Raw genomic sequence first — 25615 nt, 5'->3', positions numbered from 1 at the left:
TATCAGCCGCCATTTGGAGACGGTCCTGCATCTCCCTGACCGAGCCCATACCGGTCGACACCGTGATATCATCGGCGTAAAGACCGTGGTGTAAGCCGGGAATCGACGCCAGTTGTTTAGGCAGCCCGATGAGGGTAATGTTGAATAGGAGGGGGACAGGACCGCTCCTTGTGGCGTGACGCGTCCGCCGGTGCAGTTTAATTAATCTTTTAGGGCATCAATAAACAATGAATAATGTTGGACATGAGAAATAGATGGCACCGATAATCAGTTAGGACTTAGTACATGTGGATTTCACTTGGCGGGGGCAACTAACATCGATGGCCAAGAAAAATGCCAATGAGCTTTTCATCATGGTCACGCTTCCATGCCGACTGATAAGGGTCTACGCCGTTCCGATATTTAAGGAACTCGCCACGGGCATCACCAATAAGTTTGCGACGGCGCACTAATGATCGGGGACGATAAAGTCCACAAGGTGGGGAAGGTGCGCACTGCTGTGGTTGAAATCGATTCCACTGGGATGCTGAACCATGTCCTTTGGACTGGAAGTAGAGCGGATACCTGGGGTGTGACCCCGTGGGGATAGCAGAAATAACAGCAAAGCCACCCTATGATCCGCGCAAGGCTTTGACAATCAGGGTAGGGCACGGCAGCACTGCAAGCATGCAGACCAGTAATCCGCTCGTCTTTATCGTCCAGATTATCGTCGCCTTGCTGCCGCTGTCAGTGGACTACGGAGGATCCGCGCAGGCGCCAAAGGTCAACCGGATAGGGCTGGCTGACGACTACGACGCACATGCCGCTTTAACATTGGGAACCATCGACATCTGTTGGTTTCACTGGCCTACAGGGACAACACGGCATACCTGCGCGAGTTACAACGCTGCCCTGGCGCCCTTCCGGGCGCCCTCCGGTATAAAGCCAAGACTGCGCCACCCATGCCTCACAGGGCACGCCAGCACTGGAAGCATGCAGACCAGTACTCCGCTCGTCTTTTTCGTCCAGGTGAGCAAACGCTACGTCCAAAGCTTCCCGTCTAGTGACCCTTGCTTGATTGTGCTGCCGTGTCCAAGGCCGATTAGTACTATGCTTTCCGATATGGTGTTGTACACTTCCAATTTACTGCTTTTAAATTGGTGACGTCGAGACTAATCCGGGGCCTTACTTAGCTGAGATACCGAAGCAGATAGAACCTATACCTAGTGACATAAAAGAGATCAACAAGGGACGGTTAGCTTCCATTGACATGAAACTGAAAAACCTGGCCTTACTTGACAGCAAGATATAAAAATGTATGGACCAAGTATCTAACCTGCACAATGAAATACCAGGTGTTGAATTGAAATTAGATGACTTTGAAAACACCTCCAGGAGATATAATCTGATATTCTACGATATTGAAGAGGGCAAAAACGAAAATAAAGAATCTTTTGAGGAGCCCATAAATGGAAAAATTCTAAAGGATGTTCTACACATAGAGCACGTAGCCATTGAACTGATACACCGTCTTGAACAAGCCTCCGACGAAAACAACAGACCAATAATCCTGAAACTCTCAGATTCCCGAGATAAGGCAAAGATGTTAAAGTCACAAACTTAAAGTAACGATCTTTGCGGTAAATGAGGACTTCTCACCTGGATTACGAGAGATCAGGAGAAAACTGTAGAATTGTGCAAGAGCAAATGACGAGGTGGGTGACAAGGTAACTTTATCATATGAGAAATAGTTCATACACACAAAAACGTTCATCTAGGACGATAAAAAAAGGCAAAGTAGCAGTCAAAGAACATAGAAAAATCCGCCAACAACAAAAAACTCCCAAGATGATACAATAACAGCACGCACTCGGGGGCTGCAACATCCGAAATAAGCTTAGTAAACGTAAGCGCTCGTAGCATACATAACAAACTAGAATCGCTAGAATCCCTACTGTCCTGACGTCATTAGTCAGACCAAAACATGTTTAAGCACCGATGTCATAATGAGATGAAATAGCGCCCCCAAATCACGCACTAACACGGAAAGACCGGCCGACGCGAGGCGGAGGTGTGGCTATTAAGGCAAAGAAAGGAATCAGGTACAGAGGATGGCAAGTTGGGCGAGTTGGTGCTGATTCATTTTGAAATCAGTGAATTATGTATAAGCCTTAATCAGTGAATTATGTCGGTTGGTCGCCCTATATATTTCTGTTTCCTAATAAATGTTGCCAGTTGCTAGTAAGCGCGTCGTCCTTTGTATTTCTCTTCTTATTATGCGTCTTTCCGCGCCTGTTTTCGAGACATTACACAGTTCGCCCGGATGTTGATGGTGTAAAGGCTAGTTTCGTCAGGCTAATGTTTGCGTCATGCGCCGTGACTATGGGATGCTTCTATCACAGCCCAACAAGAGACTGACGTCTTGAAATCACTACACGAATACATGCAACGACACGTGTTCGGTTCGCGGCTGATATTATTGGGATATTTTATTCTACCAGATGCCCACTGGCAGATAATGCAGTTTTCTTCCACGGGCTCAGAGATCAGGCTTGATATTATGTTTTCTTTTAACCTTGTTCAAATTATCACGCAAGAGACGCGAATTCAAGGATCTTCTTCGAATATATCAGATACAATATTTCTTAACGAGCATTTGCCTTCGGATGAACCGAAAATTGAAATAATTGATGGCTTATCAGATCACAAGGTCACCATATGCACGCTCCCCGTTCAGGACAGGCCCGTTTACTAACAATCTAAAATAACTTTTCTTGACTTAAACTCCGCTGACGACACATAATTCTCCTGGTTCGAAGGACCATCACTCTTCAGCGTTACTGATGGCGAAACGGTATGGTAAAAAATTAAAGAAATATTTCTTTACTACATAGATAATTACGTTCCGCATAATGCAAGAAATCTCCCGAAACGTAACCCATGGATAACCCGCGATAATACATGCTAAACGTAAAGTAAAACGATGGAGAAAATCCCTGAAAGCAAAGTCTGAAGCATCGGCGACAAACAAACTTTCTGACACACTTAATGACATAAAATCGAAAACAAAGGTAGCCAAAAACTATTATTTCAACCAAGCACTCCCGGGTTTCCCAAAAAGCTCACCTAGAAAGTTTGGGACTACTTAAGCCCCAAAAAGTTCGAAAACAGGTAAAAACCCAATACAAAGATTCTGTCACTGCTGACTCGCTGAATGATTACTTCAAATCCGTCTTCACTGTCGACGACAATATTATGCCACACATAGATACCAAAGATATACGCCATTAAGATCCACCATCTATAACGGAAGCTGGTGTGTTAAAGATTTTACTGAACATTGAAATAAAAAAAACAAGTAACGGTCCCGAAAATATTTCAAACGCTTTCTAAAAAATATATGTCGTACTGGTAGTAAAATATCTGGTCTTGATTTTCAACAAGCCATTCTCAACGGCTACGTTACCGAAAGACTGGAAGATGCCAAAATTGTTCTCATACTCAAAGAAGGCCGCTATGACACCGAGTTACTTTCAGACAAATTCCTTTAACTAGCACAGTAAGCAAGCTGCCTGAGCTGATTATCCTAAAGCACATAACTATATGCCTAGAACATGAACATATATTATCAACTTGCCAGCACGGTTTTTGTCAGGGACTATCGAGAAGAGCGCAACTTGTAGAACTAACGCGCAATATATCTGTAAGCATAGACAACCAAAATCAAGTTGAGGTAATCTTCTTGTACCTGTCAAAGGCATTCGATCGGGCACCACACAATAGGCTAATAAAAAAACTTATCAGTTATCAACGACGATGACGTTCTTTGCTGGATAACAGGCTGCTTAGCCAACTATTTCCAGTACGTAGAATACAATGGACAATTTTCAAAATAACGCATTTCACATCCGGAGTTTCCCAGGGTTGAGTCCTGGCCACAATTTCATTTGTGATTTCTATAAATTACCTGCCTTCCAGTATTACAGCCAACAATCGATTATTTGCTGATGATTGCGTAATTTACCGGGATATTAACACAATAAAAGACCATTTGATATTACTATCTGCACTAAAATCTGTTTATTACTGGTATAATCACTGGCAAATATCCTCAATGTAGAAAAATACGCTAATTTATCAATAGCCAGAAGGAAAAACAGGTACGAACACATTTCCAACATACATAATAGTCTTATAATCCGGGCGCAACAGCACAAATAGTCGTACTGATCTTCACGCAAGACTTCAGACGGGATGACTCCCTAAATCATATCGGGTCGGCTGCAGTAGCAAGGCTGCTTTCCGTCAGAAGACGCCTTCGATCAGGACCGCCAGGAACAAAACAATTACCCAACAGAAGGGCAACTACATCAAAGCCATTGATGGACAACTGGACGTCGGACGCCGGCTTCCTTGAGTTCCGGGTGGGTCGGGGCGTCGTACCTCGGCTTATCCGTGTTAATGGTCGGGAAGTATGCGTCGTCGTTGTCGTCGGCTTCTCACCACCGGGCTCGATCATCTAGGGTACGCGTCGCACTGTTGGGCTGTCGTCGTGTTCGGGAGTCACGTCAGGGTTAGATCGGGTCGTCGAGCTGAGGGCACGGTATTCCGTGCGTCCTTGCGTCGTTGGAGGGTTTTCGTTTCTCCGTCGTTGTGCGACATCACCTCCAGAAATGGCTGGTTTTGGTTTCCCCCGCGCGGGCTGGGGACCTCCCACGTGTCAAGTCAGTGTTGGTACGGCAGTTCGGGGGCTGGTATGAATAGGGCGGCGGCGAACGGTTGAAATGGGCTGGGCCATGGATGGTTTGACATAGATACTCGTTGATATCACGTGGTCATTGGCCAGGGAGAGGGCGAGGTGCGTCAACGGAGAAACCATGCAGTCCGAGCGTCTTGTACGGGCAGCGACAATAGACGTTGTTGGCCTCTCCGCAGTGAAAGCGAAACGTACGATTATCCGGTGTTCACCACAGGTCGGTTTTTCTTGTCGTCTGCTTTATACTACAGGCGGTCGGGCGGGCGACAGTGGACGGTGGTACGGCGGGGCCTCTTCACGCTGGGATGGGGCAGAGAGGGGTCGACGAACAGCTGCGGAATAGGCCAAAGCTTGCGGCTCGCAGGGTGCTTCGAATGGCGTAGAAGACCACAGTGCCTGTTGAAACTCTTCTCGGATGACGTCAGTCAGGGAAGCGACTTCAGGTTGCGGTGTCGTTCAAAAAAGTTTCCGAAGCTCGTCCCTGACGACTGCGCGGATTGTCTCGTGTAGTGTATCGGAGCTAATAGCCACCGGCACCGATCGTCTCCGAAGCAAGGACATTGATGGGGCGGTCGTACTGCCTCGTACAAATTTCCAGCGTCTTCTCCAATGCGGCAACCGTTTTAGGGGGTTGCGTAGAAGGCAAGCAAATAGTTCTTGCTTCGCTCCTGGCATCAGAAACCTGAGTTTCTTCTGTCATTTCGGGATCCGCGGGGCGAAATAGTCGCTTTATCTCCTAAAAAACATCACTATCCCTTCGTTGGAGTGTTGCTTGCATGTTTTCAGCAAAAGTGCGGCTGGAACTTTCTGCACGATGGTGGCAGATGTTTTAAGGAACTCGCTTTTAAAGAGAGTCCAGTCGGTTAGGGAGTTTTCATGGTAATCGAACCATGCTCGGGCTGTATCTTTTAAAAAGAAGAAACATGGCAGAAATTTTTTCCGTCCTCGTCATCATGACCAGCCTATCTACGCCCACGGCAGGGCAAGGGCCTTTCCCATGAATCTCCAATTACCCCGGTCCTGTCCTAACTGGGACCAATTTATCCCCGCAAACTTATTGATCTCATCTGCCCATCTAACTTTCTGCCGCCGCCTGTAGCGCTTGTCTTCTTTAGGGATCCACTCTGTTACCCTTAATGACCAACGGTTATCTTCTCTTCGCATTGCACGCCCTGCCCAGGTCAATTTCTTGTTCTTAATTTCTACTATGTCCTTAACACGCGTTTGTTCCTTGACCCACTACACTCTCTTCTTGTCCCTTAATGTTACACCTATCATCTTCCGCTCCATTGCCCGATGAGTCGTTCTCATTATAAGTTGAACCTTTTTAGGCAGCCTCCATGTTTCTGCCCCGTATGTGAGTACCGGTAAGATGCAGCTACCATACACTTCCTTCTTCAGGGACAATGGTAGGCTGCCATTCATTATCTGAGAATCAGATACCGAATGAGCGATCAATTCTCAGTGGTTTACAAGCCCAATAGTGAACTCACCCGTAACATTTCTGGCTAAACCGAGTGCAACGCAAAAAGAAACACTTGCGTTAAATTATTTACGAACCAACAAGGTAGCCCGAGAAAGTCCATCTCTTTCGCTATTATCACTGTCAAGTTCTAGTGTCCCAGCGGCCCCTTACTAGATCGTTTTATTTCTGGCCTCGTGAATTTTTCTACCTTTTTTGTTCAAACAGGAGTTGCCCGTAAGTACTAGAGCCAGAGTCCCCTTAATACAACACGAATTTCTGGTCTGCAAACTGCCTCGACAACGTTTTTTTAAAACCACCCATTGTTGAAAGGTGTGTAGAGAAATGTTGAGAGTTCCCTCACCAACGCAGGAGAACCTTGGATTAGGGCGTCACCAGAGAGAACGGCGGAATTTCTGGCACTGAGAAGGCACAAAGGCGTTATACAGGAGGCTGCCCTCCCATCTCCACACACGTTGATGGTTTCTTGTCAAGCACGCCATCAAAAAAAAAATCCCTCGCACGTCCCCGAGGGGGAGAGTGTGTAAGTGCGAATGCACGGTTGTTGATTGCGCGATTACGGTGGACATCGTGATCTTAATGAGTAGTCGAGAGATTACACACACGCACACAACTACAAGGAAAGATATTTCACTCGTTATTGCTGGTACCGTTGCCCGGTCCGCCATCATCGTTATCGAGATGCAGGACCAGCGACCGCTCTCGACGACGGCGCGCGCTCGACTAATACCCTCCCGCGCCACGCGGCCGCTACACGAGCGCCCTCACGCGTCGGAATGCGGAGCGCCCGCTACGCGAACGAGAGCTCTCCCGCCCGAAGTGGAGAGGAGGCGCCCAACACCCGCAGTCACTGAGCGGAGAGAGGAGGAGGAGAGTAGCGCCCGCCGTTACGGCGAGGGCTTCACGAGCGCCCTCCCGCGTCGGAATTCGGAGCGCCCGCTACGCGAGCGAGAGCTCTCCCGCCCGAAGTGGAGAGGAGGCGCCCAACACCCGCAGTCACTGAGCGGAGAGAGGAGGAGGAGAGTAGCGCGCGCCCATCTCCCCCCGTTGCTAGGGGAGACGAGGAGCGCGCGCACCCACAGCTGTTATGCGGACGACGGCGGCGGACGATTCAGGCTCGCTTAAGAAGTGCGTTCGCACTTAAAAACCGTTGGCACGTAGAGGTAGGAAGCCTTGCGTTAAACCTAAACGCTGGAAAGACTATGATATATTAAGAAATTTGCATGCTCTTAAATGAGGACTGTTAGGTACTACTCTAGCAATTTTCTAATATCTAGTAATCCAATGTATAGACACGAATAAAAACACTTAACAGGCATCATACACACAACCTGCCCCGAGTGAGTATAGGAGAGCACGCACTTGAAGCCCAGCCTAACACACTTCCACAACGCTTCGAGCACTTGTCCAGTTCAGCGCACTAATCAAGCACTTCTATAAAGCATAAAAACGTATTTAAAGACGTCTGTATGTGACGAAGACAAAAAACTCGCCCTATAACATTGCGAATTTTCACTAGATTAGCTGTGGGCTGCTCATATCACGCGTAAGCTGCTAGCTTAGAGTGTAAATAAAATTGCATGCACTGGGGTGCAACCTTTACACGTAGACACAAATAAAGAACTCCTGAAAATTTACAACAAAATAACGCTTTCGGGATGCCTTTCCAGGTCGGGCGGGAAATACTACCGTTATTGTTTGTCTGTAAGCACGAAAAGAACCGATGCTTTCCTGCAAGTCGTCGATCCATTGCTCTGAAAGGCTACTTGTGGAAGCTTTTCAAAAAGATAAAAAACAAAAGACGTACACATTTTTTGGGTACACTGGTATTCTCCAGAGCTGCCAATGGGAATCCAGAAGTGATCCTGTTGTTTCCCTTAACGGAATAACGATGTTTTTGATATCGAAAGCGGTTATGGTGCGTGCTCAGCGTCCGTGTATCATTCGGCTTTACGGGCAACTTGTTCATTTCGCTCGGAAGCTATGGGTAAAAAAGAACATTTCACGTGAGTGCCCGCCCCTCACATTCCGCGGTTTATGTCCAGGAAAACAGTGTACATCAACACCGGGTTGTGAGATTTACATTGTTTGTAGTTAACATAAAGTCTCTGCGAGGGCACTGAACCCAACAACACCTTATTTTATATCTAAATATGTTTTAACTAACGTACCTTCTCAATTTTGACCCGCCAAGTACAGTTTTGCATTGTGAACTTATTTGACGGGGGGATAACAATTTATTTAGAATTCATCCGCGAAAAAGTACTTGTGTTGTGTAGTGGCGACAGCCAAACAATAAAATTGCTCTTAATGAAGCATCAATTCCTGTAAAAAACGAGCACTAATATTAAGGTGTAGTGTTGAGCGAAAAATTCACATTCATTTCTCACACCAAGCAACTTCCACGTGAATGCCAAAAAACAATAATTATTAACAGAGGAGCCGCCGTAGCTAACCGTAATGTGTGGCTAGTAATGCATAACGCGTACCGCGTTACAGAAACCAAGAAAGTGCCCAGCGCTTGTGAGGGTGTGCCTCGTTATGACCGCCGACCGTACCTGGCACGCGCAGTGGCTATAGCAAAAGCAACAACTGGGGAAAACCGCGAGGAGCAAGAAAATGCCGAGCGTGCCCTTGAGGGTGCGCCTCGCGGGCGCCGCTACGTCCCCGGCTCACGCAGTGGCTTTAGCAAAAAAAGTAGCGGAAACCCAGCGGAGCGCCTCGCGTTGCCTTGCCACCAACAACGCCACAGCTGGCGCAACACCAGCTCCACGGAACGCCGCGCATGTGTCCTGCACGTACGCGCGGCTGTTTTGCCCCAGCTGTCGTCAGGCGCTAACGCGAGTGTAATGCGGGCCATGAGAAACACGACGATATCGATGCGTATGATAACAAGTACTAGTACAGTTGGAAGCGACAACAGGACATGTAAATAAAAAAAGTTGCCGATGCATGTATACGTTTATTTCTTAAGATGTACGACGCGATGGCGTTACTTAAACGTCGACCAAGCGTTTTGAAACGGAGTTGCTGCGTTTACAATGTTTGCTTTTTACTGGCAATAATGTTCAGTGCAGAGAGCGAAACTATCGGCAACGATTTTTATTTGCCGTGGCACAGGTAGGACAGAAGCCACCGGCGCTTGTGTAGCCGAAGAAGCCAGCGTGCAAAGTTGCGTCTGCAGGGTGTTGTTCGAGACGGTAACAGTGGCAGTCTTTCAAAGTTTTATTCTCTAGCGCCGTGGCCAGCATGAACTTTTTGGCTTTTCTTTCTAAGCGGAAGGGGGTCACAGCGAAGTATTTTATTTGCGTAAGTTGTCGTTGGAGTTTCGGAAAAGGATGTAAACAGATGGCGAGGAGCTCAAGCGTTGAGCCCGAACTGCAAGACCCGAACGCCGCAGCGGCTCTTTTCCTGGCTCTCTGTGATGAAGCTCACGCTGATATGGTGACGAGGTGGTCAGGGACGCTTCCCATGTTTCGGCGAAAGTCGAACGTGCAACGTTCACTTGTTATTGTGTGTGCACATAATTAAATTTTGCCAGGTTGCGTTGAAGAAATTGTAACTTTTCCCGTACACAGGAGTATTATACTACTGTCGGGCATTTCCCACAAAGCATCTTCGGCAATCTAGATTTGTTGATATATGTGTTGGTTCGTATGACCGTCGAGCGTGCGATTCTTCGATGATTACATCCTATTTGGCAGGGGTAAGAATGATGCGTGTTCGCTTGCTTTTTGTCAGTTGTGGCATAACATTCCAGACTCTGGTGCTCGGGTGTCAGTGTGATGTGAACCGTAATCATTGTAGACTGAAGAATTTCGTTCAAGGGTTTGGGTATTCCGCCTGCAGCAACAAGTCTAATGGCCTTTTGAGAGTGGGTAATAAGGCGTAAGCTGACATTTGGTAGTTCCGATGGGCGGGTCACCGATCTACTTGGTGATCGCGAGTAGTGGGTAGTTTAGGGCTGTCTTATACGCTGCCCTCTTGTTGTTGTAATTTAGTTTCATTCAGTGCAAGTAAATTTCTGGAATGGCAGGTGTGATGAGTGTCTACACAAGTATTGTCATTTCTTTTCCTCTCTTTCTAGATCTTTTCTTGGTTAGGTGTATCACAATGTGATCCGAACGGGTAACGATTTTCAATTTATTGATGATTGTGGGATCACTTCTGCCGCTTCTTTAGTGCAATTCCGATTATTTTTACGCAACCGTGCTCAAGAACGATAGCCTGACCAATATTTAGGATGATGTTTAGATTGTGCGCGTGCTGCCATCCATCGTTTTCCGCACAGAACTTGCACCGGTGACGGGGCTGCCTGAAATTTCAAGAGTTCTTTAAAAATTGATTTATTACACGCTATGTGGTCGTTGCATTCCTTATTAACGTGCAGTTATTTAGTTTATGGTCTTAATACATGTCTTCCTTGCTTTTTTTAGAGCTCGGCGCTAATCTTTTGTGAAGATTACCGTTCATCTATAAGGTTAGCGCTTATGCTTAGCGTTAATATTTCGCGAAACTTTTCTCCAAGATTTCGCCCGTTCTTAGTCAGGTGGCGCAATGTTGGCGCCGCATCATTTACGTTGGCAGGGGAAGCTTTGGGGTGATGGAGTAAGTTTCAGCAGCGGCTGGGCTCCGTATCTGTCGAGGATGCGAGTAACAGTACGGCTTATAACGCACCTTACTGCGCAGTAGCGGCCCCCGCTGAAGTCCCATATATTCTCTTTCGTCTTCGCTGTAGTATTATCGTGCTCCTTTCCACATTGCAGTTGCCGAACTGCCGTATTCGAGGTTGGGGCGAGCCCTCAAATCTGGCTGCAGTAGTAGCATTTTCCGGTTGCAGCGATGATGTACTTCCGCTGACGCTTGATGAGCACGGCTGACAGTTGAAGGCTAGCAGGCACGGCGAAATCAAAAAATGAGCCTAATAACGCTATCGCGTTAAAATGTAAGACTTTCAGAAATGCGTCGTGATGTCTCCTTCAGTGCTCACATAGAAATAAATCCTGCCCTTCTTTGTGGTTTAAGTCTCGCGCAACTCTTTCTTCAACTCCTGTCCCACCAATTCAACGGGGAAGACCAACTACTCATGCGGTGTCACTACATCGTTTTGGCGGCGTCTCAGTTGAACTACGGCGGTGTCGCGTATAAGTGAGCGGCAAAATCACATGGCAGGGCTAGACTAAGCTCTGTTTTATGGGCTTTGCTGCTTTTCGCGTTATCCGAATTGAAAGCCTTTATGTCAAATGCAGCACATGTGCTTAGTGAATCAGTGAGTGAACATAGGCTTGCTATATTATGTTCAAATTTCATCAATACCTGACCAGTACTTTAAAAATGCCTTAATCGACACATCCACATCTGAGCCCTTTTTATACCTTCCATTCATTTTGTCCTCTTCCCTTCCAACTCAGAATGAGAGAGGCATCTTCAAATCTGACCAGTCTTTGTAGACTTGTACGGGTCATCTTTCAGCGAAATTTTACTCCCATGGCAACTGCGCTGTGTGTTTAATTAACAGGATAGGAAGAACTGCAATTTTGCACAACGTATTCTTTGGGCAGGAGAAATATCATTGCGCATAATTTTACAGTTATGATTCAGAAATGCTAATATTGGCCCTCGGTTTAAATATATCTGTATCAAAGCAATAAGCACAGTGGCTAAATTGTGCTAGAAAAACCTTGATGAATGTATAGCGCAACGAAAAGACTAAGGATGGAACAAAGACAAAGCGCACAAGGACAACGCGCTACGGACGAAAAACGTAAAGGATGCCCAAAGCCAAAGCGCTATAGACGAAGCACGGAAAAGATGCACAAGGACAGAGCGCTAGAAAAGCTAGAAAAAAGCCGGACAAATTCTACACCGAATTCACCGCATATCTCAAAAGTCTAGCAGGACTTATAACACGATTACCGCTCTCGTAGTGGGCTCAGTACTACAACCATAGCGCGTCTACTGGGCATAGCTCCAGAACTTTAAAGGCCAACTGCACTCAAAATTTTATTTGTACAAATTTGATAGAGATAATTAGTCTATGCTGTTTCAATCACCATGGCGAAATACTCAACTTCGTAAGCACCACGCCCACTAGGTATCATCAGTAAAACTATAGCTCCGTGCAGACGACGTTTGCGCCTGTTCGGAGAGTCGTTGAAAAAGTTCCCAGCGCCCTGTGATGGAGGTTGGGGAACCTGTCCCGTGACGCTCGCGCTTCTCCGGCGACTTGCACTGCTCTCCGCCGAGCGCAGGCGCGCGCTCACCCGTGGTTCTCGGCTATACCACTGTCGCCATCTCATGTTTAAAACTAACCACATATTTAGCATTATCCTCTTTTGTTTTAGTGCAATAAAATAGACTAGAAGTCTACAAGTTATCGTCTACAAAGAGCGTCCTGCAGTTAGCAAAGTTTTGTTTACTTGACAATAATATTTCTGCTGAAAAATTAGCGCGACACGCACAGTTGACTTACATTTGTTATTACTATTGCATCTATCATAGAAAAAAGGATGTTTTATAACTTCTTGACCACTTGAACTTCCGCGTCTAATATTTGAAATATCTGGGCTGGGGCAACGCCACCTCCATCCTTTAGACTTGTCCAAACATTTTCCACCTAACTGGAGTTGTTGTACACGCGGGTATAGACATTTCTGCGACTTTTGCGTCACTCACTAAGTAAACGAGAATCAACCTTGCCCGTGGTAACAAATACATCCTCATAAATATCGGCCGTCGTCTTCGCGAAGTACGAAAGCTGACGAAGCGCCTTTTCTCTTGTACAAAGGTAATTTTCTTCCATTCCCAAATAAAGTATTTACTTCTGTATAACGGTATATTTTGTTTATTTGAAAGTAAAATACTTCCTACAGCACACGCCTCTCGTGAACGTAGAAAACAGCGCAGATAGGCAACTTTTTTTCGGGTTTTATTGCGTGATTTAGCTGTGGAAGCTGGCTTATAGTTTCAGATACCTTCAATATTTCGCTTCTCGATGGGCTGCAAGGCGAACAATGCTGGGCTGATATTCACGAATCTGTTTGCACGCAATGTATAGTAGAAATTGTGATTGATCTCCGCCCGCGTGAAGTTTATTTCCTTCAATGACAGCGATGTGATAGCCGAGGCGCCCGCTAACCAAAGCGGCTTTTCGATATCGTACGATCAACTAGCTTTGTAAATTAGGGCCTGCTTTTTTTTGCTCACAATACCATGGATCACTTATTCTGATGGAAAAATAACTTTCGTTAGGTCTACTTTATTTCGATTGATAGCAACTCGATGTCGGAATTGCACTAAACTCCATTATCCAGGGCAAACGTTAGTGAGGGTTCGTCAGCGTACAAAATAATGCGAAACGCGACGATAGCACGCTCATTTGAAGGCGGCTCTGAAGAGCCGCCGGTTCTATCGCGGCAACTTCCGTTCCATGATGTACGTCAAATCCGGCCGCCGGTAATGGCCGCCTTTTTTATTCAGTTTCGGTTCCGAAAACGCCAATGTCGTGAGCCGTTTGAGTCGCGTGCGTTCATGGTTGAAACTTAGTATTTTGCATTTCGCACTATTTCTTTGTGTACTATTAGGTGACATTAATTTTATGTGATCGAAAATATGAGTGCAGTTGGCCTTTAAGCAAGCTGACTGAGCGCAGCTTGAGACGATCAACACGGCCGCCAAGCGCATTATTACTTGCCTCCCTGCAAAATGAAGCCTCGCTAAACAAGTCAGACGAATTAATTTACAAGTTTAGTTCCGCTCGCCTGCTTGAAATTCTGGACACATATCCCAGGCAGCCGCTCTCGTCACGTATAAGGGCATGCAGTCTGAAACGATGGCAGCCTTTTCTGCCCATAGCGCCCTGACTGTACTATCAGGTCACAGAGAACTGGTACTGCAAAGCTACATGTCCTAGCCTCTGGCCTTATCACCCTCCGAACGCCGGACGCATTTATGCCTCCTCTGTGTGCCTGAGACTTGACCATGTATATGAAGACTTCCGAGCGCGCCATTGCACATGACTGCTTTGTAACCACGGACTTGACAAAAACCGCTCATCTGAACTTAAAACAGTGCTGCACCGGCCAGATTCTCCGCCCTCTGTCAAGCCTGTTGACTGAGCTTCTTGCCATTCAGGATGGGATCATTGCGCTTGCATTGGCAGTTTCTACAGGAGCGAAGCATTGCAGTCACTCAGACTCACCGACTGCGATACCTGATTTTGGTCATGTTTCCTGTTCTCGCTTACTGTGTGCACGAATATGCAGGCTATTCTGCACACATACCTATGTTGTGTTCTCATTTTGTTGCTTTGGCGGGACATTCTTAATCCAGCACAAAGCGTCATATAGCGCCTGTCATCGTAAACATCTTGAGCATACACCACCGCTTCTTCCGGTGTCTACACTGGACGTATATTGGGGGCGGAAAAGTTTTATCTCCACAGCGCCATGCGCTCGCTACTTCCAACCTGTGAAACCTACCTTCCCAGCGACTGGGGCTGCTGGGAAAAGGCCCTGCGGCGAAAGCTTGCAGTTGGGCTGCCCTTTCTCCAAACTGTCCCTGAGGTCTGCCTTTTAAGTGCGAATGCACTTCTTAAGCGAGCCTGAAGCGTCCGCCGCCGTCCGCATAGCAACAGCAGCGGGTGCGCGCGCTCCTCGTCTTCCTTGGCAACGGGGGGAAATGGGCGCGCGCTGCCTGGCCGCTGACATGGCACATACCCACGTGGGGGATTGGCCAGGAATCTCCACGTCTTCCTTGGCAACGGGGGGAAATGGGCGCGCGCTGCCTGGCCGCTGACATGGCACATACCCACGTGGGGGATTGGCCAGGAATCGGGCGTGAGAAGGTTAACGCACCCGCTTAAAGGAGTACTGACACGAACTTTCAAAGCTGAGATCCGCTCTAGCAATCAAGTACAACGACAACACAAATAGGTGTCTGTGCATGGCACATACCCACGTGAGGGATTGGCAAGAAATCGGGCGTGAGAAGGGCTAATGCACCCGCTTAAAGGAGTACTGACACGAAATTTCAAAGCTGAGATCCGCTCTAGCAATCAAGTACAACGACAACACAAATAGGTGTCTGTGAATAAATGCATCTTTCTTTCTTTGTAGTTGTGTGTGTGTGTGGGATGTCTCTTTCGCGAACATTACCGAACCGCGCAAATTCAACTCGTGCATTCGCTCTTTCACATTCTTCCCCTCGGGGAAATGCGGGGAATTTTTTTTTCGCTACACGTGTCGTTTGCAAAAGCAAAACCATAGAAACTGACCTAAACCACGTGTAGCGAACATGCCCAGATGTTCCAACTGCACGCCAGATAAACCTGCGGGGGTACCACTACGCTTTATTAACAGACCCTTCAATCTCCTGCGTTACATGTGGGGCCTGATGTACCAGTCGTATTTTGCTGCAATCTGCTCGAATGTTGTACCTGCGAGGACCTTCTTGCCGTATGAAAAATCTATTATAAAAAAATGTTCTATAGTTTATGTCCGGACGTGCGGTTTTTATTTTCGTGTTTCAACTAACAATCATAGATCCCTTGGCGACAAATTATGCGCGTATACATGTTATAATTGTTAACTGTCATAGCATTGCAAATTACACGACTTTTTTTCGCGGAGATACAACCCCCGTGGGCTTACACTTTACGTGACTGCTTTCGGGTTCCTGACAGGCTAGGGTTCTAGCCAAATACTACTTGCACAATACAACTCCCGCCAGGATGTCGAAGGAAAGGGACGATTAGCTTATGTAAGTATAAGGGGTTCCGCAGTGGCGAGCTAGAAAACACCTTCGCCTGACTACATTTAGGAAGCTGATCTTTATGAATGAGGGCAAGGACACGTTCGCATCTGCAGGCACGCGCGAAATCGCAGAACGCTAAAACTCACGCACACGCACGCACGCGCGCAAAAATACACGTGCGCAGGCACTAAAACACGGACAACACACATACACAAGCACGCACGCAAAGGACGCACACACCCGCACGCACGAGCAAACAAACATATGCGCACCCACATGCAAGTGCACGCGCACAACCGCGCACGTACACGTGCAAGCACTCATACACACACAAAAAGAGATATATAGAGAAATAAAGAAAGAGGGAGAGAAACGGAACTGCCTCCGCGCTATTAGCCGTAATATTAGAGTGGTATAGTTTAGTCCAGACCGCTCGCAATACTTTCGCATTAGGTGGAGCCCTCCGCACACTTATTATTTATTTATTTATTTTACCCTCAGGGCATACAAGCATTGCAGAGGGGAGGGGCTTACATAAAAGAGCAACAATGATGTCAGAAGCTCGTGACAAGTGTTTAACCATTGTACACACAAAAGAATACAGTAAACAAAGTTAAGCAAATGGACTAAACGCAGCCGTTAAAGAAATCATTCTTGGAGCAAAAGAAAAGCAAATAATAAACGCACATAATTCGCCGTAAAAGAACACAGAAACGTCCGATCAACACAAGCATACACTACACTATTAAATAAACAATACACAACAAAAAAATCCCTCCTTATAGGAAGTAGAAGAAAAAAACACTTACAAGAAATTAGAATTTGACAATGCTTTCCGGAAATGGTCAGGGTTAGGAATGCAAGCTAATGAAGCAGGCAGGTGGTTCCACTCACGACACGTTTCCGGTAAAAAAGAATGGGAGTAGGTGACAGTGTTTTGGTGCTGGACATGAACTTTGTGACGAATGTCAAGACGTTCAGATATGAAACGTGCGGGTTGTATCTAGCGTGATTTGAGTGCATGGTTCCTATGATACACTTTCTGAAATATGCGCAGACGGGACAGTTTTCTACGTGTAGCGAGATGAGTTAGGTGCAGGCTGGATTTTATAGAAGTTACACTGGCCGTACGATGATAGTTAGAAAGTATGAATCTCCCAGAACGGTTTCGAACAGCTTCAAGTTGGTTAGTGAGATTAGTATATCCAGGATCCAAGGTTTACGAAGCATACGGAAGTATGGGGTGCACGTAAGGAACATATAACTGTTTTTTGAGAGAAGGTGCTAAGGAAAAATTTCGCTTTAAGTATCCAAGCATGCGGTTAGCCTTAGATGTTATAAAATCAACCAGGAGAGATTGTTATTTATGTGCACACCAAGGTATTTATACTCCACTACGGACTTTAATGGGGTACTGTTAAGAAAATAACCATAAAAAATTATATTGATTACAGGATACCCTCATCACTTTACATTTAGTTATGTTCGCTTTATATGCCAGAGTTTGTACCAAGTAGACATATTGCCGCGAACCATGTATGGGTTTGTTTATTTATTGTTTGTTTTTACGCCGGGCCACGTCCGGCTCTGTTATCTGCGTTCCAAACGAAGCGCGTCTTACATTCTTTACTTTTATGCCGCACGGGCTATCACATTCAGATAAGCAGACTGTTTGGACCTAACGTCACTAGCCCAGAATAATATTCTATGATCTACAATGTTCAGGATGTGAATCGACAGTTCTAAAAAATTCCCCCGCATTTCCCCGAAGGGGAGAATGTGAAAGTGCGAATGCACGGTTGTCGGCCCGCTTGCGGCGCTTGCGCTCGGCCCCCGCAGCCCACCGCCTCGCCGCCTTCTCTTCCATCTCTTCCATTGGGTTTGTAGTATCACGTGTACACCACGCAGTTATCAAGCCGCTATAACGCCGCTGAGTCGCCAACGCATGCCGCTGACGACGTAGTTTGAATGCGTTAAAGATATAAGGCGCGTCACTAACGCTGATATCACGTCGCGTCCGTGGCTTGCTCGGTAGAGCGTCGCGCTGCGGCCGCAAAGTCCGCAGATCGAAACCTGGCGCCGGATGCTGTTTCTTTATAGAGGAGCACTGCGGACGCCGACGCCGCCGCCGACGCCGGCGGTGGATGGTTTGGGGTCGCTTATAAAGTGCATTACTTAAAACAGTTGCGCCGAAAGATAAAAGCCTGCCGAGCAGACGCCGCGGCATTCATTCGACGACACTTTGTTGACCGCTGCTTCGCCGCCTTTGTATTCTTTTTAGTTGTTAGGGGAGCACAAGTTCGCTCCAATAAACTTGTTTCTCCTTCAAGACAACTCCGTCGTCCTTGGCTTCGTGACATCTGGTGGAGGTGCTGGGTACTAAGCCTTTATGCCCTCTACGACATCTGGAAGCCAAGCCAGTCCAACCAGAGAAAGCCGCCGACTGCAAGGATTGCTACCCGAGTTCGGTCTTCTGCCAGAAGGGCCCAAGAGAAGGGGCGCTGCAACCAACACCATGGTGCCATTAACAACGTCTCCAGTCGTCCTGCAGCAGCCCCGAGAACCGCCATCGTTCTGGGGAGCCCGCGCTGAAGACCCCGAAGAATGGTTGGAGAAACGGGAGCGCGTCCGCATCTTCAACAGGTGGGACGACGAAGAAACTTTCCGGCATGTCTTCTTTTACTTAGAAAATGCTGCTCGAAATTGGTTCGAGAAACATGAGAGCTCTTTGACCAACTGCACTCAATTCAAAAGGGAGTTTCTTAGGACCTTCACAACCGTGGTGAGAATTTTGAGCTGCGCTTTTCCATGAAACTCGAACGCAGCACCCTAACGAAGGCGTCGTGATCTTCGTTGAGGAGATGAAGCGACTTTTTCGCCGTGTGGACCCTGAAATGACCGAAGAAAAGAAGCTTAGGTTTCTAATGCGAGGAGTGAAGCAAGAGCTTTTTGCTTGTCTAGTCCGTAGCCTGCTGAAGACGGTGGCGGAATTAGCGTCTGAGGCGGCCGCGACAGAGAAGACGCTAGAAATTCGAACGAGGCAGTACGACCGCCCTGTCAACGCACTGTTCTCGGAGACCATCGGTGCCGCAACTGTAAGCTCCGATACATTGCGCGAGACCATCCCAGCAGTGGTCAAGGAGGAGTTTCAGAAGCTTTTTCCAACGACGCCGCAACCTCAAGTGGCTTCCCTCACTGACGTCATCCGAGAAGAGGTTCAACAGGCGCTGAGGATTTCTATGCCTTCAGAAGCACCCCGTCAGCCCCAAGCAATGACCTACTCCGCAGTCCTTCGTCAACCCCACCCTGCTCCAACCCGTCGTCAAGAGGCTGAGCCATACCGCCGTCCAATGCCGCCCGCCCGACGCCCTGTAGACCAATACCAGACGCCAAGGAAGACCGACGTGTGGCGAACGCCCGATAATCGGCCGCCGTGCTACCATTGTGGAGAGGCCGACCACATCTACCGTCGCTGTCCCTACAAGAGGCTCGGTTTGCGAGGGTTCTCCGTCGACGCCCCACGGCCCCGATACGGCCAGCGCCCTGCTGAGACCGAAGAATGTCTCTCCAATATCAACCGAGGACCAGCCCGTTTCAACCGTTCACCGTCGCCCTACCCGTATCAGTCACCGAACCGCCGCAGCACTGCTGACTTCTCACGGGAAGGTCCCCCAGCCAACGCGGGGGAAAGTAAAAGCAGCAACTTCGGGAGGTAAAGTTGCACAACGGCGGAAAAATGAAAACCCTCCAACGACGCAGCGGCTTACTGAAGACCATGATTCACGACATGCCCCGACCCCAACGACCAAATCTAACCCTGACGTGACGCCCGAACACGACGACAGCAAACCGGCGCGACGTGTCCCCGACATGACCGAACGTGCCGATGAGAATACAATGAAGACCACGACGCACAGCGCCCGACCGTCAACACGCAGAAGCCGAGATACGACGCCACGACGCACCCGGAACTCGAAGGCAGCGTCCGACGTTCAGCTGTCCATCGACGGCTTTGAAGTAGTAGCCCTCATAGACACGGGCGCCGACTACTCAGTTATGAGCGGACCTTTTGCGTCTAAGCTAAAGAAAGTTATGACCAGATGAGACGGTCCGCACATTTGGACACCAGAAGGCCACCTTGTGACGCCAAGTGGAACGTGCACATCGCGCGTCACCATAGACGGCACAACGTACTCTGCGGCGTTGAAGTTGAAGTTGAACTTTATTTCCATAAACGTACACCGTTATGGCGGAAAATAGGGTAAAAAGCTGCACTCAGCATCTTGACGAAGCCCTACATCCTTCATGGTCAAAAGAAACAACAGAAAGAACATAAACAACAACAGCGGCGGGGAAAACAAACAAAAAAAAGCAGTAAATAGACACCACTTGTGGGTGACAAACAAAACTAGCACGGAAAATACAATATGTTCAAAACTACAATAGATAGCGCATCAATAAGTGGATATAAGGACGTGAAGGCAGTAGTGATAAAAAATATACGCAACAAACCGCACAAACACAGCAAGGAACTATTCTCGAACATCATAGTCTTTCCGAACAAACAAGTTGAACAGCATAGGTTTTGTACATGAGTCAATATCAAAGTCAATAAATGCAAGTCCATTTAACAACTTCGGAAGGGTATACCCAATCATCTGCAAGGTGTAGTTTGTACGTGGGCGAGGAACTTTCCAACGTTCAGACAGTCTAGTCGGATAGGGCGTATGATTAATTTGAAGATTAGCTATCAACGAAATGTTCTTAGTATTGTTTTTGCGTTCTAGAGTATATGTGTAGGCTAAGCGGTACTTAAGCAGGTCCTGAATCTTAGGTAGACAAAGTTTACTAAACAAAGGGGCAGTAGGAGCATCGTAACGTGCATTACATAGAAGCCGAATAATTTTTTTCTGTAGCAAAAATAACCTACTTATATTAGTTGCAGAAGTTGTGCTCCACACGAGACAACAATAGTTAAAATTACTTAAAAATAGTGAATTGTACAACAGTAACTTCACTTTATACGAAAGGTCACGTACAGAATATACCACTCCAACTATGCGCGAATGTTGCCCTGCGAGAAAATTAATGTGTGTATTCCAAGACATGTCTTGGTCGAAAAAAACACTTAGCGTTTTTGCAGACATCACCAGTTCAATTTTGGAGTGGTTTAACATTATATCAGCCGGTAAAAGAATATTTCTGTTTTTGGATTGAAAAAGCATCGCTTTCGTTTTTTCTACGTTAATTCTTAAGCCGTTGTCCGCTGACCATCTGTGTATTTTTTCAAGCACTTCATTTGCGGTTTGTACCAACTGCATGACATCACAAGATGAAACAAGGAGAGTAACATCATCAGCGTAAATTATGTATTTTGTATTAGTGTCAACGTTCACGATGTCATTAATGTATGTACATGTTGAAGAGAAGGGGCCCTAAAATACTGCCTTGTGGTACGCCTAAGTGCAATTGTCTGATTTTAGAGCGAAGATTATTTACCTGAACAAATTGGCTTCTGTGACCTAAGTATGACGTTATAAGTTCTAGAGCTATGCCGTGGATACCATAGTAACGCATTTTTTCGAGCAGTAGTTTATGATTTATACTATCGAAGGCTTTGCAGTAGTCGATTAAAACACCTAATGTAAGTTGTCGTTTTTCCATGTTTTTCAGAATGAATTCTTTTTGCTCAAGTAACGCTAGATATGTCGCCCTTCATTTTCTGAATGCATACTGACAATTCGATAACATTGAGTTCTTTTCCAGAAAGTTGGATAGGCGATTAAAGATAATTTTTTTCAAAGCTTTAGAAAAGATAGGAAGTATTGAAATCGGCCTGTAGTTAGATACCGATGCTCTATTTCCTTTTTTGAACAATGCAAGAACCTTCGCCACTTGCATTTTTTGAGGAAAGGTTCCTGATGATAGGCATACAGTTTAAACATAAACTAATACTGGAGCAACAACATTAATGACAAACTTGGCTGGTTTAATTTGCAGGCCGTCAGGATCACAGGTAGTGCTATTGTTAATCTCCTGGAAAATACGAATTAACTCTGATTCACTGGTAAGATAAAGAAAGATAGTGTCGACAGAGTTGGTCGTGATAAAACGGCAAGCATTGAGATCGCACTTACTGCTGCCTATGCTGGTGAACTGCTCATTAAACGTATCAGGGACTAATTTTTCGGCAATTTCAAGTCCATCCTTACGGATTGGCACAGTATGTGGTACTTCAGTTTTACGATTCAAAATTGAGTTAAGTTTATTCCAAACTTTCTTCGTGTCATTCATGCAGCCGTCAAACGAGACATTATAATAATTTGTTCTGGCTTTACGTATATCTTTTGAAAGTTGGTTACGAAAAGACCTAAATACTTTAAAATCAGACAGCTCGCGTGAATTTAGAAATCTTCTATACAATTTATACTTGGTTTTGATTTTATTCAGTAATTCCCTCGTGATCCACGGCTTTCGTATATTACGCGGATGAGCTTGAGTGGTAAGCAAAGGGAAGTTAGCGTCATGTGCTGTTTTAAAAATCTTCAAGAATGATTCGTAGGCTGTGTTACTATCTATAGTGCAGTACACTTCGCTCCAGTCGAGTTGACATAACTGATTACGAAAATTCTCAAGTCGGTTTTCCGTGATACATTGACCTGTCCTGGTACGTGTGTTTACCTTATCGATTTTCAGGTTTAGACTAAGAAATATAGGCATGTGGTCACTTATTCCGCAGGAGAAAACGCCACTTTTAATATAGGCAGGGTTTAAGTTCGTAAGAAATAAATCAATGCACGTCGATGTATAACTCGTTATCCGCGTTGGAGTCGAAATAACATTTGAAAAGAAAGCCGTGCGTGCTTATTAAGAGATTGAAATTCCTTGTGGCAGAAGTGGTTGCAAACATGTCGATGTTAAAGTCACCTCCAAAAACGGCCTTGTAGCGATTATCTAATATAAAACGAAAAAGGTTTTCAAGGAAGGAAGAGAAAGATACTATGCTGCCATTTGGTGGCCGGTAGAAAACGGAATATACTGTTCGGGTACAAAGTACAGTTAATACTTCGAAATCATCAGTTATGCAGCAACATTGATCAATGCGATCATCCAAGATATTCTTCTGAAGAAGGATTGATATTCCCCCACCTCGACAACTGGTACGTAATGCAGTGAAACATTGATAGTTTGGTGGGCACCAAGGCACTGAGTTAGTATCGTACCATGTCTCCGACAACATGATTAAATAAAACTCATGGTCAAAACTGCTAAAGAACGCATCAATTTCGTCACCCTTATTTCTAATTGACTGGCAGTTTAAATGACATATATTAGTTGATCTGACATGGTCAGGTCCTATGAAGCGGGAAAAGTCAGCCGGGAAGATCATATCATAAGATGCCATGTTTTCTCTAGATGCAGGAAATTCGGAAAATTGCAAGCTTTAACTAAACATTGCAGAACCTTCAGTTTGGGGGCATCAGGGAAACCTTGAATATTAACCATCTCTGTGTTATTACACATTGTTCTCAAAAAGATGAAAACCTGCCCACGCAAGAGAAATTTGCTTTTGGTTGAGTGAACACCAAAGTGTAGTTGTTTAGGGTGCCTTAACGCATCAGAAATCATCTGCGGATTGGTGTGGTTGTTGAGCCGCTTGTGCAGCATGAAACGCAAGGTAGCGAGAGGTGGGTACTCGTTCGAAAAACCTTGCCTAGACAAAACAATGAAAACGCAGTTGCGCAGCGCAGGGCATAGATAGCGCGAAAGCATCCTAGTAAAAGTCAGCGTGAAGTCACGCGTTGAACACCAGTGACGAGCACAGATCGCTGGAACCTTATCAGATGCTGTGTGGAGCGCCGTTAAAGACTTCGAACATGGTACACGCACAAGTTTGTATGCGGTATACAAATAGATAACCACTGTCAACACAAAAGTCAAATCAAGATGCAAGTGATGGGTAGAATATTGCCCCAGCGAAAGTAAACGTTTCTTTCTCACACAAATAAAAATGCACAGGGGAAATTGCACGAAATAATGCAAGGAGCAAAATAAAAAACCGGAAACACGACACTTACAATTCGCTATCGCCATCTTAACAGTTCGCACATACAAAAATAAATCCATGAAAAACAGAGTAACAAGAACCAAAACTAGAGCATAGAACATGTTCAGCTGTCAGTCAATTGGAAGAGATCATCCTGACGACGAATTACAATGGCAGGGTCACCCTCCGATTTTCGGACAAAGACCTTGCCCTTTGCATGCCAAGAAAAGCTGTAGCGGTTTGCCATTGCCCATTCACGGGTGAGGCGGAGCAAGTCCCTGTTGTGTTTCGTCATGTTTTCAGTGATCGATACTGGCGATTTCGCAGCTTTGAGGGCTTTCCGTGCTTCAAGCCATTTGTCACGAAGTGACAGCCTTGCGAAACGGACAATGATTCCTGGTATTTTTCCAACCTTGTAAGGAAGCCTGTGAATAGCCTCAATGTCATCAGCAACCAATTCTGGTAGACCAATAGGTGTACCCACCCAGTTTAGCTTATTCAACAAGTTCTCGTCTTCGGACACAGCGATACCATGAACTTCGATGTTGTACTTTCTGCTGCGCCACTCGATGTCATTAAGCGAAGTTTTCATTTGTTGTATGTCGTCCGAGTCACATAGTTTAGTCTCCAGTTCAAGAACACGCCTCTTTAAGCTACATATTTCCTTATCGTGATGGGCTTGCTTACTCAGTATTTCGTCATATTTTTTAGACATCATTTCGATTGACTGCTTTATCTCGGCTACCTGAGAAGGCAAGGCAGCGAGTGCATCGAGCCTCTTCGTTATTTCTGCGAGGCAAGAAACAAGTTCCGGTTCCATACCGCCCTTTCCTCCAGCTTTACCCTTAGAATTGCGGCATGCAGGGCATCTCCAACTCTTTCTCCTCGCTTCGCCTTTGCTTTTAAACGTGGATTCTGACCAACCCGAACAGTTTCCCAAATAGTAAGCGTACTCACATTCGGAGCACTTGATTTGGTGACCGTCAGACGGTAGCTTCTCGTCGCAGGAGTGGCACGTCTCGTCCATAACGGGGAGGTACTCGTCGTTCAATTAAGCACAAAAAGCATGATAGTGGACGGGGGTAAAACAGCAAATAACCGTAGCAAGGCAGAACGACACTGGCAGCAACGGCGGTAGCAAGTACGACAAACAGTCAGCGTGGAACGCGAGAATTGCTACCAACCTGGGAAACGAAGAAGAAAAATTTAGGGGGCGTCTTCTCGCCACTGCCGCCGCTGCCAATGTGCCTCGTTAGTTGTTCTACCACCAGGAGCCCGATAAAACGACGTGAAGACAGCGTTGCCAGTTCAATACTCGAACAAGTCCAGAGGCAGCTGGTGAGGCATCTCTTGTCCTGACGCACGAAGACAAAATCGGGAAAGCTTTGTTTGGTGATGCGACGAAGAGGCCAGTAACCACAGCAAAGCCAGGATACTCGAAGCTACAGCAGGCGGAACCAACCTGGAAAACGAAGAAGGAAAATTAAGGGGGCCTCTTCTCGCCACTGCCGCCGCCTCCAAAGTGCCTCGTTAGTTGTTCCACCACCAGGAGCCCGATAAAACGACGCGAAGACAGCGTTGCCAGTTCAATACTCGA

General features: G+C 46.3%; 1 long non-coding RNA gene across 1 annotated transcript in view; it reads left to right on the top strand.

Moving 5' to 3' along the window:
- Positions 1 to 601: 601 nt before the first annotated feature.
- Positions 602 to 25615, top strand: part of LOC144158323 (uncharacterized) — a 47939-nt gene continuing 22925 nt past the window's right edge. Inside the window, exon 1 of the long non-coding RNA XR_013320015.1 lies at positions 602 to 1008. This is a non-coding gene — a long non-coding RNA (uncharacterized LOC144158323). The remainder of the gene's footprint in view (positions 1009 to 25615) is intronic.

This window comes from Haemaphysalis longicornis, unplaced genomic scaffold, assembly GCF_048455015.1.
Source record: "Haemaphysalis longicornis isolate Haplotype H1 unplaced genomic scaffold, Haemaphysalis longicornis Haplotype H1 scaffold_10, whole genome shotgun sequence".
NCBI classification, from domain to species: Eukaryota; Metazoa; Arthropoda; class Arachnida; order Ixodida; family Ixodidae; genus Haemaphysalis; species Haemaphysalis longicornis.
The sequence above is the reverse complement of the archived record's forward strand: the minus strand, read 5'-3'. Positions and strand labels throughout refer to the sequence as shown.